General features: G+C 51.4%; 1 protein-coding gene across 4 annotated transcripts in view; it reads left to right on the top strand.

Moving 5' to 3' along the window:
• LZTS3 (leucine zipper tumor suppressor family member 3) overlaps positions 1–16,069 on the top strand; it is a 55,816-nt gene that overhangs the window by 19,548 nt on the left and 20,199 nt on the right. Inside the window, exon 1 of one of the 4 annotated variants that reach the window (XM_054203327.1) lies at positions 8,801–9,100. The exons of 1 other annotated variant lie outside the window; for it this stretch is intronic. The gene's annotated coding sequence lies outside the window, so the exon portion shown is untranslated. Of the gene's footprint in view, positions 1–8,800; positions 9,111–16,069 lie in introns of those variants that run through there. 2 more of the 4 variants (XM_054203325.1, XM_054203323.1) reach the window with 2 other exon arrangements.

The raw sequence follows: 16,069 nt of genomic DNA, 5'->3' as shown, positions 1-16,069 counted from the left end.
CGCTCCTGGCCGTGCGCAGACCCACTATCCAGCAAGGCACCAGCTTGATGGGATCCAATGGGGTGCTTTTCTGATGTGAGGAGGCCTTCCAGGTGAGATGACCCCAGGCAAAACAGACACCTGAAAAATTTGGTGTTAGGGGTGCACGGGATGGGGCGCAGGGGAAGTATGAAATGGTGTCCATGCTTGGCTGAGTGGTGCTGGTCCATCAGTGCCCTGAAAAACGATGTCAGGTTAGAGATACACAACAGGTTGCTGGAGGAGCTTCTTTAGGGGAGATCTGGATATATCTCCTCACCGGTGCATTTGCAGCAGACCTTCTGGCACTTTCCAGTGCTCTTAGGCCATTTACAAGCAAATGGAAAGTGAAGAATAAACCAAATCTGTGCCTCATTCGTCCTCCATCCCTGACCCAAAGCTTGCTGCCATGTCCTTTGTGCTGCCAGGCACTGTGAAAGCGCAGCTGCCCTCGGAGAGCAGAGCCTTATCCCGTGGCCATCTCTACCTCCACAAGCAAGACAGAGCACATGAAAAGGCCACCATCACACCAAGTTGTTTGCAAACTCTGCATCCATGTCAAAGCAATACTTTCCTTTTGCAGAGGATCTGGGGCGGGGGGGAGAAGCGTTCAAAGTCGAAAGATGGTTCTGAAATCCAAAGCTGGGAGGGGAAAAGGGTTTGTTTAATAGGACAGAGCAGAGAGCCCAGAAACCTGTGAGAGCAACACTTCCCTGCAAATCAGGTCATTTATTTAGCAAGTGAAAAATGGCTTCCCAAGGTTTGCAGCACCAGGATAGAAATCAAAGAGTATTTGAAGGAGAAGGGAAAGCCAAGCCCTGGCTTTGCCGTTCCTGCCCTCCCACCAGATACCCGCCAGCACGGCAGGCACCGAGGGAGACTGAGAAAATATTTCACTCTTCACACACCACTTCAAAACCTCAGAGCCACCTCAGAGCCACGGGGACTTGTGTCAGCTGCCACACTAAACTCCAAATATTTTCCTAGCTGGCAAATAATAAAAAAAATCTGTCTATCTGTGTCTAGCTCTATAGCCAATGTATATGAAATGATAAAGCCCCTGGTACATATCTTGCGAGAGCTAATTATAGGATTTGGAAGCTAACGTGATAATATTTTCTTTAGATGTGTGGTACAGATGTAATTACTTCTCTGGAGATGCCAGACACAGATGATGCAAGATGCCCTTATGTAATTGGCTGTTATTATGTAGTTACGGAAATTTTCCCTCTCTGGCCCATCCCCTACTTTCCCCTCAACTCCTTCTTTTCATTTTTCGCCCTAAACTCTCTATGGCTTATTCAAAAGGTGATGGGGTGAGGTCAGTAGGCCAAATGGACAGTAAGCAGAAGGGCAGTTTCATAGAAAGCCCGTTCATGGATTTCCCTGTCTGCCTCGTCAATGAAGGAGCAAACGGAGTTAATGGCTTTGCATCTGCTGCGTTGGCTTCAGTGCGGCTGGTAAAAGGCCCCCATCCACCTTTCCACCTGATGGACTTGACGCCGGTCACGTCAGAGCCAGGTCTCCCCCCAGCCCTGGCATCTACTGTGGCTTGAACATCAGCAGATGCCAGGCAGCCATCTGCTCTCTCCAGCATACCATGGAGGACCACCTGCACAGAGAGCTCGCTGCCCCCTCCCTGGGCCGGCACTGGGCCCCAGGGCCCCAAGGAGAGGCTGGGGGATGCTGACGCTGTGACCAAACCATAAAAAAAAGCCGGTTTGTCAGTACCAGCGGTACCAGTGCTGGTCAGGAGGGACACAGTCCCCTGACCAGTAAACCCCACCTTGACTGCAAATATTCAGCAGAAAAGGTCGATAAACATCCTGAAGGCATCACCCCATACCTGCAGCACGCGTTATGGCTGTACACCCTTCTGCTCCTACCCTCTTCCATCCCGCTCGCCTGGTCAAACCTGCGTCCTTTCTTGCTGTGTTCTAGGACTAATACATGGTAGGGGGAGGTGACTCCTAGCTCTGGGCCATCCTGTCACCAGTTGAGGTTGCAAAACTGAGTCATGAAGACACTTCCTCCTCATTTTCTCTGCACATCATCTGAGGACAAGCCTGGAGATGAAGCAAGCCTGAATCCTTCCATAGCTTGGAAGCAGACCCCAGGCAGAGTTTAGAGAGCTGAGAAAGGGGAAACTGGCCATGTACGGTCTAAAGAAAAGGAAGCGAGAGCTGGGAGTAGAGACAAAACCACTGGTTCACCCACCGGAGAAACTTGTTTCTAGACATAGTCTGCTGCCAGTGATTGCAGAGGAATTTGTCTTCAGGGCAGGGAATACCTGTGTTTCTCTGAGGACAAGGAAGCCATGGGGAAGGCAATAGCTCAGGGTTCTGTTTGTTGTACTCATGGCATTTATTAACTACAAACTGTAAGCTCCCAACGGAGCCCAGGGCCATTAGCTGGTCATGGACTGAAATGGCATTTCAGCCCATGCTCACCTTCGATCAGCCAAATCCCTCCCTGTAGCCCATGGACTGTGTCAGCTGGATCCCCATGGACTGGAAAGGGACTGTAGACCTTGGGTCCTATACAAAGAGGCTTGGTAGACACCACAGAGATGTTCCAAGCTTCCCGCTTGGTTCTCCACCGCCTCAGAAGCTCCTTCTTCCCAGGGCTAGAGGACCCTCTTGCTTCTGCTTTTGCTGAAGCCATTCATCCACATTGTCTTGCCCAGAGAGGTTGGCCAGGATGGAGATGGAGTGGGTGGATGGAGACAGAGCAGCTGGACGGGGCTTCATGCATACACACAACTGAGGATCTAGCCCCAAATTCCTCCCTTGTAATGTTGAAAAAAACCTTCCACCCTGAGCCAAGAGGGCTGTGCCAAATCCTTGAATCCTGATGTGGACAGAAATGTCACTTTCATACAGAATATGTGCTGACCTGCTGATTTCAGTGGAAATTTAGACCTCCTGGATGCAATTTATCATGCTACAATTTATTTTTACCAGACCTGGCTTGCTGTGACTGGGACATTTGCTTCCTTCATTCTGGATAACCACCCAAGGTTGTTTAAGCAAGCTTCTCCAGTCTAGAAATTAGTTGAGAAACCTGGTAATGCCTGGCTTTCTCAAAGAGTATTGGCCGCTGCCTGTCGGAGACCTCATCAGTATTGCCACCACCGCTGCCCCTCCTGGGGTTGTTCAGCCAATGCATGAAGGAAGAGCAGGGAAAAAGGACAACATTGCTCACTCGCTTTTCAGCTCATAAGTTTTAGATGAAGGTCTTGGACAGCATTAATGTTGTTCAAGCTCCTGTGAGAGAAACAGGCTCCCTCCTCCTCTGCAGAGGCTGTGTGGTTTGAAGGATTGATGAACAAAACCCAACTCTACTCATTCCTCTCACTAGCTGCAGGAAGGAAGGTGGTCATTTAACGTGCATTTCTTCACTTATGACAAGCAGGCACAGGACAGGAGTGCCATATGGTTAGGAGTAGCCTTTACAGAGCATCACATGTTCCCCCTATGCAGCTCAGACCTGACCTACATAGCATGGCCAAGCCACCGTGCCGGAGCATCCCAGCACACACGCCGGGCTTTCAGCACCCGCAGCTGGAGATGCAGGAGCCTCCCCTGACTTATGGGAAGACCTGGGCAATGCACCAGGTTGTGGCTTGCCAGCGCTGCAGAGGCTTTGTCTGCCCTGTCTCAATACAAGAGGAGACAGCTTATACCAGCAGGGATGTTTTTGCCAGAATAGGAAACCATCTCTCCGGATGACATAAACCAGAGTCTTTTGGCTTGTTCGCATTGCCTCAAACTGAGCAGGCAGATGTTGTCATGGATTGGAGATAGAAAGTGTCCTCGATCACAGCAGATGGCATCAACCCAGCTTTGCAGTGCCAACCCCGCCTCGGGACCCCCTTCCAGTCCCCTGTGGCAGCTTGGAGAAGGTCCTCTCCCATCCACAGCTCTGCGTGCGTATGAAGGGGCCTCGCACGGACTCAAATTATTCACCTAACGAGCAGGAACAAACTGTCTCAGCATTTTAACTTCCAGACCAGTGCAATGGTGAGATCTCATCGTGCAAGGACTGGTGCAGGTGAACTTCCAGGTACAGAAAAGCTTTTACATCACGTAAGCAGTCAACAGTTTGTTCTAGTGTAAATAAATAGTGGGTGTTCACATGACATTTTTTTTTATAGGAGCTCAGCCACAGAGCTTGCCCAGGTTGTGCAGACTGGAGGTGATTTTATCAGGTTTTGTAACAGCAAGGCTGAATTTTCTGTCATTGCATAGTCATACTCCCCTACCACACAGCCCATTTCACTATGGTCTCTGCGATCCCTGCAAGAGACTCACAACAACCAGATGAAGCAGCATCGCTCCAGAAACACAGGGAAGCCCTTGGATGCTTGACACCCATTGACTGGCACAGAAAGCAGGCTCGGGTCCTTCCTCCCAAGACCAGGCTGGAAATCTCCACTCTAATAACAGATACTGGAGAAGAGCTTCAAACAAAGGCTGATTTGGAGGTACCACATGAGATCTGCTTTCAGCATGCAATCTGATGGATGTCAAGCACCTATTACAAGTGCAATCAGTTCACAGCTGAGGTCTGAAGTTGTTGTGATGCTGGTTGGAAAGCTCTGGAAGTCTACAGCCCAACTCCACGGTCTGTGTGAGACTACCATCATCACTAAACCAGGCTGGCCTCAACATTGCTCAGCCAAGGCATGAAAACATCCCAGGGTGGAGACACCTCCACCTCACTCATGACCTGAAAGTATGTGCAATAGCTGGGAGACCCTCTTTTCAGAGGTTTTTCTGCTCCTCAAGGCTTTGAAAATTATCTTCCCTGTAAATAAAGGACTCTGAGTGAAGGGAGGAGGAAGGCTCTTGCTCACATCAGGGTGTTTTGCACTAAGCATTTGCTCCCCAGAGCACCTATTTCCATCTCTACCTCCTCCTCACCGCATGCCTGAGCACTTCGATGTTTTCTGCTGCTGTTCCCCAGGGAAAGTCCCATTCCTTCAGCCCTCACTACAGCTGACATTTTGCTCCTTCTCTGATAGGTGCAGAAAACTCTTAACCAGTTCTGCAGCTGCAGTCCAGGGACCTCAGAAGAGCTTTGAGATCTAGAAATGAAATAGCTCCAACAGGAGTGAAATCACCCTGTCCGGGGAGGTGCTCAGAGGATACCACTTCTGTGAGAAAAAGGAAAAAGAAAACAAAGGATCTGGGGAACAAAGAGTCTGTTTTTTTGGTAGGGTTAATTTTTCCTTTCCTCGACAGGAAGAAGGCTCTGGGGAAAAAACAGGGAAAACAGCAGTATTTTTCTTTCTGAAAACTGAATTTTATTTTATTCAAGAGAAGGAGAGGGCATTTCACTGAAAAAAAACTCACTGCCAAAAAAAGCCCCAAAATCCCAGAATATTTCCACAGAAATAATTCTCAAACAGGAGAATTTCTCTGAAGAAAGAAACTCAACAGGAGTCCCCCCATTTGACAGCAGCCAGTCCAAGGGATTCATTGAGTAGAGAAGAGGATCTGCTTCTTTCCTTTTTTCCTTTTTTCTTTCTTTTTTTTTTTTTTTGAAGTTACAGGTGCTTATTTTGTTGTGGCTCCCACCCAAAGCTGCAAACCTCCATAACTTTAACCAGCTCTGTGCTGCTAAACGCTTTGCAGCCTCAAGACTTGTGCTGGAGATCCATCACCTTCTTGGCACAGACACGGTGGCCATGGCCAGCTTCAGCCATGGCAGAAAGGGAGGTTTGGAGAGGGGCTGCTGCCCTGCTGTGAGCTGCTGGAGCTGGAAAAGCCAGGGTAGACCTTCCTCCCATCAAGGGAAGGGATGTGTACAAAATGGGGGAGCCAGTGGTGCCCTCCTTGGGATGCAGGAGCCTCTGGGGGTGCTGCCTGGGGGCTGCTGTGTTTCTCTTGGCTGTTTTGGGGCAAAGACTGGTGTTGCTGCCCTGGCCGTGTGTGTGAAACCGGAGTGGGATGCACTGCGTTTTGCTGGATACAGGGCTGACCCCAAGCCCTCTACCAGGGCTGAACGGGGAAAACCACAGCCGTAATTTCTCATCTGAAAGGATCAAACCGGGAGTAGGGAGCGATGGATGCTGTGCCTGCTCTCAACATGAACCATGTGCAACGACAGCCTTGCCCACTGTTGAACTGAGGCAGAAAGGGGTAAGGGTGTAACCAGCTTTGAGGGTCCTTTGAGGGATGTAGTTTTGTGTCCAGGTGGATGTTCAAAGCCTCTTTTCCCAGGCAGAAGGAGACCAGTCTGTTGTGGATGGGCAGGGATGGCTTTTTAGTTCGGTGGTTCTGTCCTATGGGGACAGGGAAACAACGATGGCCTGGATGCAGCTGGCTGCACAGGAGCCCCTGCACGACGGGATGCTGACTGCAAACCCAGGGGTCTCTGCTGGCTCTCAGAGGTGGTGGAAGGGCTTTGGTGAAAGTAGAGCTTGATGGGTAGAGAGGTTTATGCCTCAGTGACTGGAGACCTGGGTTAGAAATGGGAGTTCAGGGTTCAAAAGTTTATGACTTGCCTGAAAGCACCAGGAGCGTGGGTTATCCCTGAGTTTCCAGCATTCTCCAAAGCCTCTTCCATCATGATTTATTCATTTGTGGGAAGCGCTAAGACATAACACAACTCCCAAAGAGAGACTGAGAACAGCCTTAATCAACTGTAATGTCAGGAAACCGCCTGCCTCCTGCAAGATCTGCTGAGCCTGAGGGATGCTGCACCTCCACGTCCTGCGACCGAGGGCTGCTTTGCTTGGGCAGCTTCACCAAGGGTGAAGGTCCATGCCCTCACAAAGCTCCTGGATCATCTCTGGTTACTGCAAGAGCCATCCCTGGGGCGGAAAGGGCTTTCTATATATGTGGCTATTTCCAAGGTGTGTGCCCAGCACCCTGCTGCTGGGAATCTCTTCTAGCAATGTATAAACCAGCCTGTTTCTTGGAATTCTTTGCTTCTGAAGTCAAAGGGCAAAATTAAGAGCTTGAGTCTCTGCAGGAATCCATTTTGGTATAATTTACACCTTCCCCATGCACCCCAGCAGTGCATTTTGCTGTAGTTTAAATGCATGCGTAACCCATATTTGATTATTGTTAGCATTATTGCTATTTTACTGTTCTTGCTGCTATTAGCCCACTGATGACGATGCTATGTTTGCGAGGCTGCGACCAACAACTCCTTTGATACGCAGACATCCTGCCAATAGAAAATTCACTTGAGCAAATAAGTCTAAATTAGTGGCAGCTTTGTGTAGCTTTATTTCACTCGTTGCACTCCCTTCACGACTGCAAATAACCCAATATAAGTGCTGAGGCCAGCCGGCCCCCGATGGGAAGTCTGATTGCTCTCCCGCTGCAGCACTGGCAGCCAGGGAGGAGGGAGAAGAACCTCTGGACCATTCTGTGTCACCAGGGCCCTGCTCTGAAAGACTGGGGGGGGGGGGGGGGGCAGGCAGATGGCACATAATGATGGCAAAGAAGGGAGGGCAGGATCCCCGGTCCGGCTTCCGTGGGGTGATGGGCATCATCCCATTTGTCCAAACAGGCTGAAAACAGCCATAAAATGACAGAATTAGGAAAGGAGAGATGGACGGTTGGACCTGATGATCTTAAAGGTCTTTTCTAACCTAAACAATTATATGATTCCATGACAGATGGACCATTTGATGCTTGCTTCCTCATCTGCACTAACCAGGGAAGAAAATCACTGCCCCTTTCCATTTCCTCTGTGCTTAAATGTGCCAATTGGTTACAGAAGGATTGAATCCCTCCATAACTTCGTTTTTTTGTTGTTGTTCAATGTGTGCACAGCTTTATCAGGGAGTTTGGGGTTGAGATGGGTCGGCATTGGCATATAAAGAAAATGTGATCCTTCTGGGTGTCAGAGTCTTGTGTGGTTTGTGAGATTTAGGAAATCAATTAACCCAAATCACCTCAAAAAGAAAAGCTGAGGCTCTTTCAAAGATACCAGGCTGGACTTGTACTGTCTGCCCCTCTCTCTGCAGTGAATGGGCTCTCGGTTCAGCCATGCAGCTGGGAAGCATCCCAATCCCGATTGGGATGGGAAAGTTGAGGAGCGGGGTCCTGTGCTCGGAAGAACCCAAAATAACCATTTGAGCTAAACCAAGCCATTAGACCCCAAAATCCCCATTTGAAAAAAACAAGCAGTCAGACCCTCCAAATCACCACTTGAGCAAAAACAAGCCATCAGACCCCAAAATCCCCACTGGGGAAAACCCAAGGCATCAGGCCCCAAAATAATAATTTGAAAAAAACAAGTCAACAGACCCCAAAATTTCTATTTGAGCAAAATCAACCCTTTGTGACCCAAAATCCCTATTTGAGCAAAACCAAGCCATCAGACTCACAAATCCCCATTTGAAAAAAAAAACAAACAAAACAACAAACCAAGCCGTCAGACCTCAAAACCCCCATTTGAGCAAAAACAAGCCATCAGATTCCAAAATCCCCATTTGAGCAAAAACAACCTGTCAGACCTCAAAATTCCCTTTTAAAACAAAAATCAAGTAGTCAAATACAAAAATCCACATGGGAAAAAAACACAAAGCTATCAGACCTCAAAACCCCTATTTAGGCAAAACCAAGCCATCAGATCCCCAAATCCCCATTTGGGTAAAAACAAGCAGTCGGACCCCAAATTTACTATTTGGAAAAACAAAATAAAAACCCAGCTATGGGACCCCAAATCCCTATTTGACCAGAACAAAGCTGTTGGACCCCAAAATTCCCATTTGAAAAAAAACCCCAAGTGATCAGACTCCAAAATCCCTATCTCAGCAAAAAGAAGTCATCAGACTCCAAAGCCCCTTATTTAAGCAAAACCCAGCCATCGGACCCCAAAGTCCCCGTTTGAGGACGCCGGGCTCATCTCCGTCCCGATGGGAAGAAAGAGTTAAGATCCCGCAGGCGCGGGCCGGCGGTGGCCAATCACACCGAGCAAAGTGCGGCCCTTGGCCCCAGCCCAGCAGCAGGTTGCTCCCCGCAGGTATTATTTTAGGGGTTTTCCTGAGGTATCAAGCAGGGAGACGATGAACGTTGAGACCTGCGGAGGACGGAGGATGCACCCCTGGGCTGCCCAGGTAAATCCCGGTGGGTGCCGGCTTTTGGGGGGGGAGTTTTTTTTTTCCCTTTCCTCTCTTTCCCCGTCTCGCTGGGTGTCTTTGTTTGAAACCAGAAAGGGGCCAGGCAGGGGAACGAAGGGTTTTCAGTGGATTAGCGTGGGGCTGAGCCCACCACAGTGGGACCCACTGCAGGTGCTTTTTTGGGGTGGGATGTACCCACTGGGCTGCATTTGCACAGTGGGATCAGAGCAGAGGTGGGGTGCACGGAGGTGGGTTCCTCAGGGTGGGGGGAGCAGCTATGTCGCTCTCCCTGCCCTCCCCCCCCCCCCCCCCGAGCCTTTAAACTCACCCTGGATCCAGCTGGCATCCACCAGCACTGGGATCTTGCACCCCAATGGGTTTTGGGGCGCCACTCTGGTTAGTGGCTCTAACCCTGGCAGTGGGGACAAGACACGATGAGGAAAAGCCACCATGGGGGCTTGCTCCAAGCACAGTGTCTGGGGAGGAGCGAGCACTTCCCAAGCTGGCTCCATGCCCTTGAAATTCCTCAGGGTGAGTTAATGATAAATCATGGCTGGGTTGGTGGCGTGGGAGCCGTTGGTGGGTCCCCTTGTTGTCCTTCCTGCTGGGACAGAGGTTTGGGCAATGTCTGGGGACAGCAGAGCCAGGCAGGGGCCATCAGGCTGGCTGCTTGTCACTTCTCCAGCAATGATGGCTCACCCCAAAGGGCAGGATCAGGGCTCCCCCCAGCAACACACAGGCCAGGGGTCTAAATTGTGCAGGGGGTGGATCTGGTGACAACGGGGTTCCCCCTGCTCCCACCATGAGGCACTCGGGGCCAGGAGCAGGTCTGTAGCAGAGGCTCACATTTGGGTCAGGATGCTCAGACAGACAGCTGGGATGCCAGGCAAGTGGCATCTGCCCCCCCGCCCCCGGCCCCCTGGTGGGGGACTTTCAGGGGACAGCAGCACACGCTGTAATGTGCCAGGAGCTCCCCCATACCCCCCACTGCAATAATCTGCATCAGGGAGCACCATGGGCTTAACCGGCAGCAGCTCACCTCCAGCCACCTTGCCGAGGAGGCAGTGCCTTAATAAGGGGAAACTGAGGCACGGAGGGCTGGGATGACTTCAAGTGGTCCAGCCTGCAGCATGGAGCGCCCCAGACCCTCAGCCTTGCAGCCAGCGCCAAGACTGCTCCATCAAACCATCCTTTCCCTGTACTGAGTGAATTCAAGGAATTTTCCTTGTGCCACCAAAGCTGGTGTTTTCTGGGCAGCGGTTGTCATCGGGACTTCACCGGGGACGATGACCAGCCCACAGCCAATACTGAGCATCTTCTGGGGGCAGCCACAAGAGTAGGTGGGCATGGATGAGAACATGTCCAAACCCTTCCTGATGGACACATAAGATTTGGGTTGGCAGTTTGGGCTGAGCTTGAAACCATCCTGTCCCACTGGCACTCTACTCCTTGGGGTGATGGGGACAGACGTGCCATGTAATGGAAAACGTCTCCCATCTGCCCTTGGGTCCATCCTGGAGGATGCCAGCCTGGATCCAAACCCAGGGCTCTGATAGCAGCCTGGGAAAGGGGGGGAAATGCCCCTGAGGATGAGGACTGTGCCAGCAACGCAGCCCCATTGCTCCGGCCAGGGCAATGCTGACAGACAGCCCTCAGGCAGCTTGCCAAAACTTCCATCCTCCGTGGCAGGATAATTCACAGTGGAAGGGACCCTGGGGGTCTCCAGGCCACCTTGCCACTCAAGGCAGGCTCAGTTACAAGGCCAGACCCCGCCTGGCCCATTCAGGGTCTGAAAATCTCCAAGGATGGAGACTGCAAACGTCCCCTGGGACCCTGTACAAATCACAGAGCACCACATTACATTTCCACGTCACTCGCTGAAGTTTCTCTGGGGCTTTGCTAACCTTGCTGCCACCTCCAAAGTAATTTTTATTTCTTTCCTTATTGGAGTAGCTCAAGACTGGTGCAGCCTGCCCGGTGCTTGACCTTTTATTTCAAACTTTTGTCTGCTCTTTTGCACCCAGAAAATACTGTGGATTAAAACTGGGAAAGCCCTGAGATGAGGAGCTGTGGTGAGATTGGGTTTGGGACAAGCGGAGCAGCTCTTCCAGAGGAGCAATAGGAATGCCCAGATCGATTTACTGATGTTTTTTGCTGTTGATAAAGGGTTTCCAAGTAGCTGCAGGTCTCTCTGAGCCTTGTGCTTGCAGAGGGATGCTCTGGGGCAGCGGCATGGTCCACAAGCGTGGACCCAGCACAAGCCTCTAGTGCTCTTCATCATCCTCACCATCATCACTCCTGGGGAGGAGCGCAGCTGCTGCAGCAAAGCACAGTGAGTGCAGACAGGGACTCGTGTCACTGCATGCGACAGAGGCACAGCCCAGGCGTAGCATATACATGGTGGGGTGTCCATCCCAGGAGCACCCCCGGGGAGCAGAGAGGGAAGAAGGAAAGGTTGGAGGGCATGGAGCCAAGGCCACGCGCTCCGTGGCGGAGATTTCAGCTGTGCTTTGCCATGATTCCCCCTCCTGCCGCTTCCTGGGGGACAGGGACAGGGAGGGGTGGCGGTGGAGCGTGTCCCTTAAACACAGCGACTAACCAAGGAGGAAAACTGATAGCAAACCGGGAGGATTAGATGAGGGAAGGTGGAGCAGGCTGCACTATTCAGGCTTTGTCGGGGGAGAACAATGGGGCCTTTATTAAGGAAGGGAGGTGGCGGGTTGGCAAGCTGGCCGGGACAATTTGGTACACAGAGTGTCCTTTGGTCAGCTGAGGGGAGAGGGCATTGGGATGTGGAATGGGACAGTTTGGTACCCAGTGTTCCCTAGCCAGCTGTGGGGGCAGGGAATCAGGACGTGGGATGGGTCAGGGAACCGAGATGTGGGAGGGCGCAGGTTGGTACCCAGTGCACCCCTTGGGCAGCTCAGGGAAAAGGGAATTGGGTTGTGGGACACGGGGTGGGACAGTCTGGTACTAAAAGTGTCCCCTGGACAACTGGGGGGATATGGGACATAGGACATAGGATGGCACAGCATGTCCCTTAGCCACACCTGGGGGCATGGGAAAACTGGAACATGGGAGATGGATCATGGGATGGGTACCCAGTTTGGTACCTAACGTATCCTCAGGTGGTGGGACTTGTCCCAGGATGTCACTGCAAGCCCCACATATGCTGACCACATCAAGGCAGAGCTGACGCGGCTCCTCCCACTGCCCACATATGGGGTCTACGGCCACCCTTCCCAAATCCTTCAGCAATGGGAATCATGGTGGGTGATTCATGAGACCACATTGCACTTGTCCTGGGGACTCAGGGGCCCTTGCAGCTGAGAGCGAGGAGCATCCCATGCTGGGGACATCCCTGACCAAGTGCTTCCACCCAGTTCAGACCTTGGCATAAGGACCTCGGGGACAGAGAAAACTATCATCCCACGGGCCCTCCCTCGGCAGCGCAACAAGGCTCTCCCCGAAGAGCCGCCTGGGTCTTTTCATCTCTTTTGTTTCAGGCTTATTATGTAAATAGCTGATGAGGCCGGTAATGAGAAAGTAGTTTCCCAGAATACAAAAGGCTGTAATTATCTCATTAGCAGGCGGAAAGGAAAAGGAAATGTTTCTAAGCCGCTTGCTTTTATTTCCCACAGCAGCCCAAGAAAGTACAGCCCCTGAAAAGGGGACCTCCCTGCCCCGAATCCTGTCACCCCCACCCCAATGGTGCTCCATTTGCAGGAGAAAAAAGCAAAGCACGGTCCTCACATCTCAGACAGAGCCATGTACTGGGGGGGCTGATGGCTTTTAACTGGGCCCAGTTATCCTGAGGATGCTGCGGGTGCCTGTGCGGACTCCCAGTGCTCTCGGATGCTGGGACAGGAGGTGTCGTTGGAAAGCGGGGGGACACAGAGGGACAGGATGGTCCCTATCTTCCCAAACTGGATGTTCCTCGGCAGGACTCACAAGCTGGAATTGTAGCACAGAGCTTCAGGATGGATTTCTGCAGTTGCATGCCTGCGACATAATGTGATAGGAAATAGCCTTAGGACACATGGAGGTTGCTCCCAGGAGAAGGCATCTAGGATGGCTTTGGTGTTGCTTTGCTTTCTGAATTCATGCCTTCCTTGCTTCTAGCTAAACACCCAATCCTCGGGGCGCAAAGCCACAAAGGTCTCTGCAAAACACCCTGGGCTGCAGTCAGGAGCTGGTCCTTGTTGAGGTCTCCAAAACACCCTTCTGGTGGGTTTTGCTCCTGCCCACACTCTATTCCCCTACAGGCTCTTTGGTCCTGGCCTAAGTCCTCAGTGAACTGGCTGGAAGCTGCCAACGCAGCAGCAAACTGCTTGCTGGTTTGGATTGACTTTCTGACAGACTTGTGAGCTGGATCAGGCCATGGAGAGAACCGACAAGCAGCAGATCCGGATGGGATCCCTCCTACAGGAGGGACTTGATGGAAACCTGGTTATGGGCCACAATTCCTGCTGTTTCCCAGGGGATTTGCCTGGCTCCAAGGGAAAAACTGCAGCGTTTTCTCAAACCACAGGGTCTTGGGGAGAGAAAACAACTTTCCACTCATTTTTGCGTGCAAAACCAGCGCCAGAGCTTAAGTATCATGTAGCTCCTAATCAACACCGTCCTAAAAGCCCTGAGCGGAGATGTAGGGCAGCCGAGCAGCATCGATGTATCCCGACGGAGAATGGCCCTAGCAAATCAGCCCTTCTCGACATTAACATTTGCATTAACAAAAGCAAATATTGAGATATTCCGAGCAGGACTGCTGCATTCACTACACACCATTGCCCTGCTCATTGCAGCCGGGAGCTTCTTTCAAAACCTCCTTAAAACGTAACGATGGGAATTCTCCGGCCTGGGTGGGTTTTATGGCACAGGTTTGCAGTGACTTGGTCCAAAAGCCCTACACCCCTCATGGTGCCAAAGGGGCTGAGGCTCAAAGCGCAGCTCAGCTGTGCCCTAGGAGATGCTGGGCAGTGTCCTGCTGGAGTCTGGAGCCTGCCCTTGCACTGAGGGATCAGGTGTTGTTGGAGAGCTTGTCCCTCTCTTTGTAGCCCAGCAGTAATTGTAAAGCCTTTGCACAGATGGATGCAAGATGTGCAAACACACAGCAACCCCATGGCCAAAGAGGTGCCTGAAGGTGGCTACAAGAATTTGGCACTCCTTGACCCTCCAACCTACCTTCCCAAGTTTGCTTTTTGGCCCTGAATTGGGGGAAGAGCTCCCCATCGCAAAGCTCCTATTTCCTTCAGTAGGGGTAAATGGGAAAAGGGAGGTCTGTGTCCTAGGGAAGCAGTGGGAGTTGTTCGTCTGACATCGTCTGGATTTTGGTTGTGGAAAAAGCTTGTGGCTGAAAAGCCTGACATTTGAATGTTTTTGCAGACAGGTTCAAGTGCCTTCGTGCCGTATTTCAGCGGTGGTGGAAAACCTGGCAGCCACCAAGCCAGGATGTTGGGGGTGGGGGGGAAAAGAGTTGGAGGAGGTGCAGAAAAGAGCCACAAGAATTACTTGAGGGCTGGAAAAAATGCCTGTGAGAGATGGGAAAAGCTCATTCTGTTCCCCTGTTCAAACCGAGGCAACTTGAGAAGGGTGTAGAAGAAAAGGAGGTGGTGACGCACTGGAGCTGGGTGGGAGGGGAGCAGTGGTGTCCCTGCCTCTTGAATTGAACCTTTTGGAGGTGCTCTTGGCCAGTTTTGGGTCATAAGAAGATAACTCGTGACGGCCCATGACACAGAGGAGGCACAGCAGTAGCTGAATGGTCTTTTTGGAGGATGTGATGTGCACAGAGAGGCTGAGGGCTGTTTGCTCAGCCTAGGGAAGAAGAGGGATGTGACTGCAAGTTGTGTCTGCAACCACCTGTTAGGAAGAGAAAAACCTTCTTGGAGGTGCAAGGTGGTACTTGCAGGAAGTAAGGCAAGCAGCACATTTTGCAGGGCAAGATGGGAGCAATGAGAAGAGAGGCAGGTCCATCTGATCCCCTCCAGCACTGCAGTGGTTCTCCCCTGTGCCCACATCCACCCTCCCCAGCCCGGGCAGGGAGCAGGAGGTGGGCTCCCGTCTCACCATCACTGCTAGAACTGCCTCATGGGAACACAGGATGTCCACACCAACCCAAGCAACAACCTTTGAGGTGCCAGTAGCATTGCTGAGATCCAGACTCAAACACCTCCCATGGATATATCGTCCCAGTCTGACTGAAGGCCTTGGATTTCAGTGGTGTTTTTTCTCCAGGGCTTGTTAATGCTTCACCAGACACAGGTGGTTTTGCTTCCTACAGGGTCTGCTGTCTTCTTGCCATTAATCCATTACTGGTCTTCCCTTCCCTCTCCATATATCTTTCTGGAAGAAGCTGAAAGGACCACAGGAAATATTTTTTACACCCTTATTAACTCCAGTTCTAACTTGCTCCACCACACCAGGATGTGATGACTTCTTTCCTCCAGACATACCAGCTCCCTGGCACGGTTGCCAACAAACTGGAGAGCCACCTGAGCTCTAAACACAGTGCAGGTGTAGGTCCTACCCCCCCCAAAAAAAAAAAAAATATGCATGTTTTCATTGTGTCGGTAATTGCTTGCTCATTAAAACAGACGCAAACAAACCCAACTATTGAAGGTCACAGGCACACCTGTTACCGTAATTGGTGGGGGGGTGGAATTTTTGACCTTCAGATGCCTTTGCTGCCCGTCCTGCCAGGACCACATGCCTGGGATGGTGCGTGTGCCAAGGCACTGCCTTGCTTTCGGGCTGTTTGCTGGAGCTCGCTCTGCTCGAGACCAGTGATTGATTTCCTTCTCGCATGGCACGGTGCCTAGGTATGTCTCCCAAAGGCCTTTGTTACTAGAGTGTTAACAATTAACCTACTCAGGCAGAAACAGAGCCAGGCCTTCATAATCTAGGCTTAGTTAACCATTCATCTGCTTATCTGAAAGCAATTTGTCTTCTGTCTAACTGGAAGGCATTTGC

This window comes from Rissa tridactyla, chromosome 5 (assembly GCF_028500815.1).
Source record: "Rissa tridactyla isolate bRisTri1 chromosome 5, bRisTri1.patW.cur.20221130, whole genome shotgun sequence".
Lineage (NCBI taxonomy): Eukaryota > Metazoa > Chordata > Aves > Charadriiformes > Laridae > Rissa > Rissa tridactyla.
The sequence above is the reverse complement of the archived record's forward strand: the minus strand, read 5'-3'. Positions and strand labels throughout refer to the sequence as shown.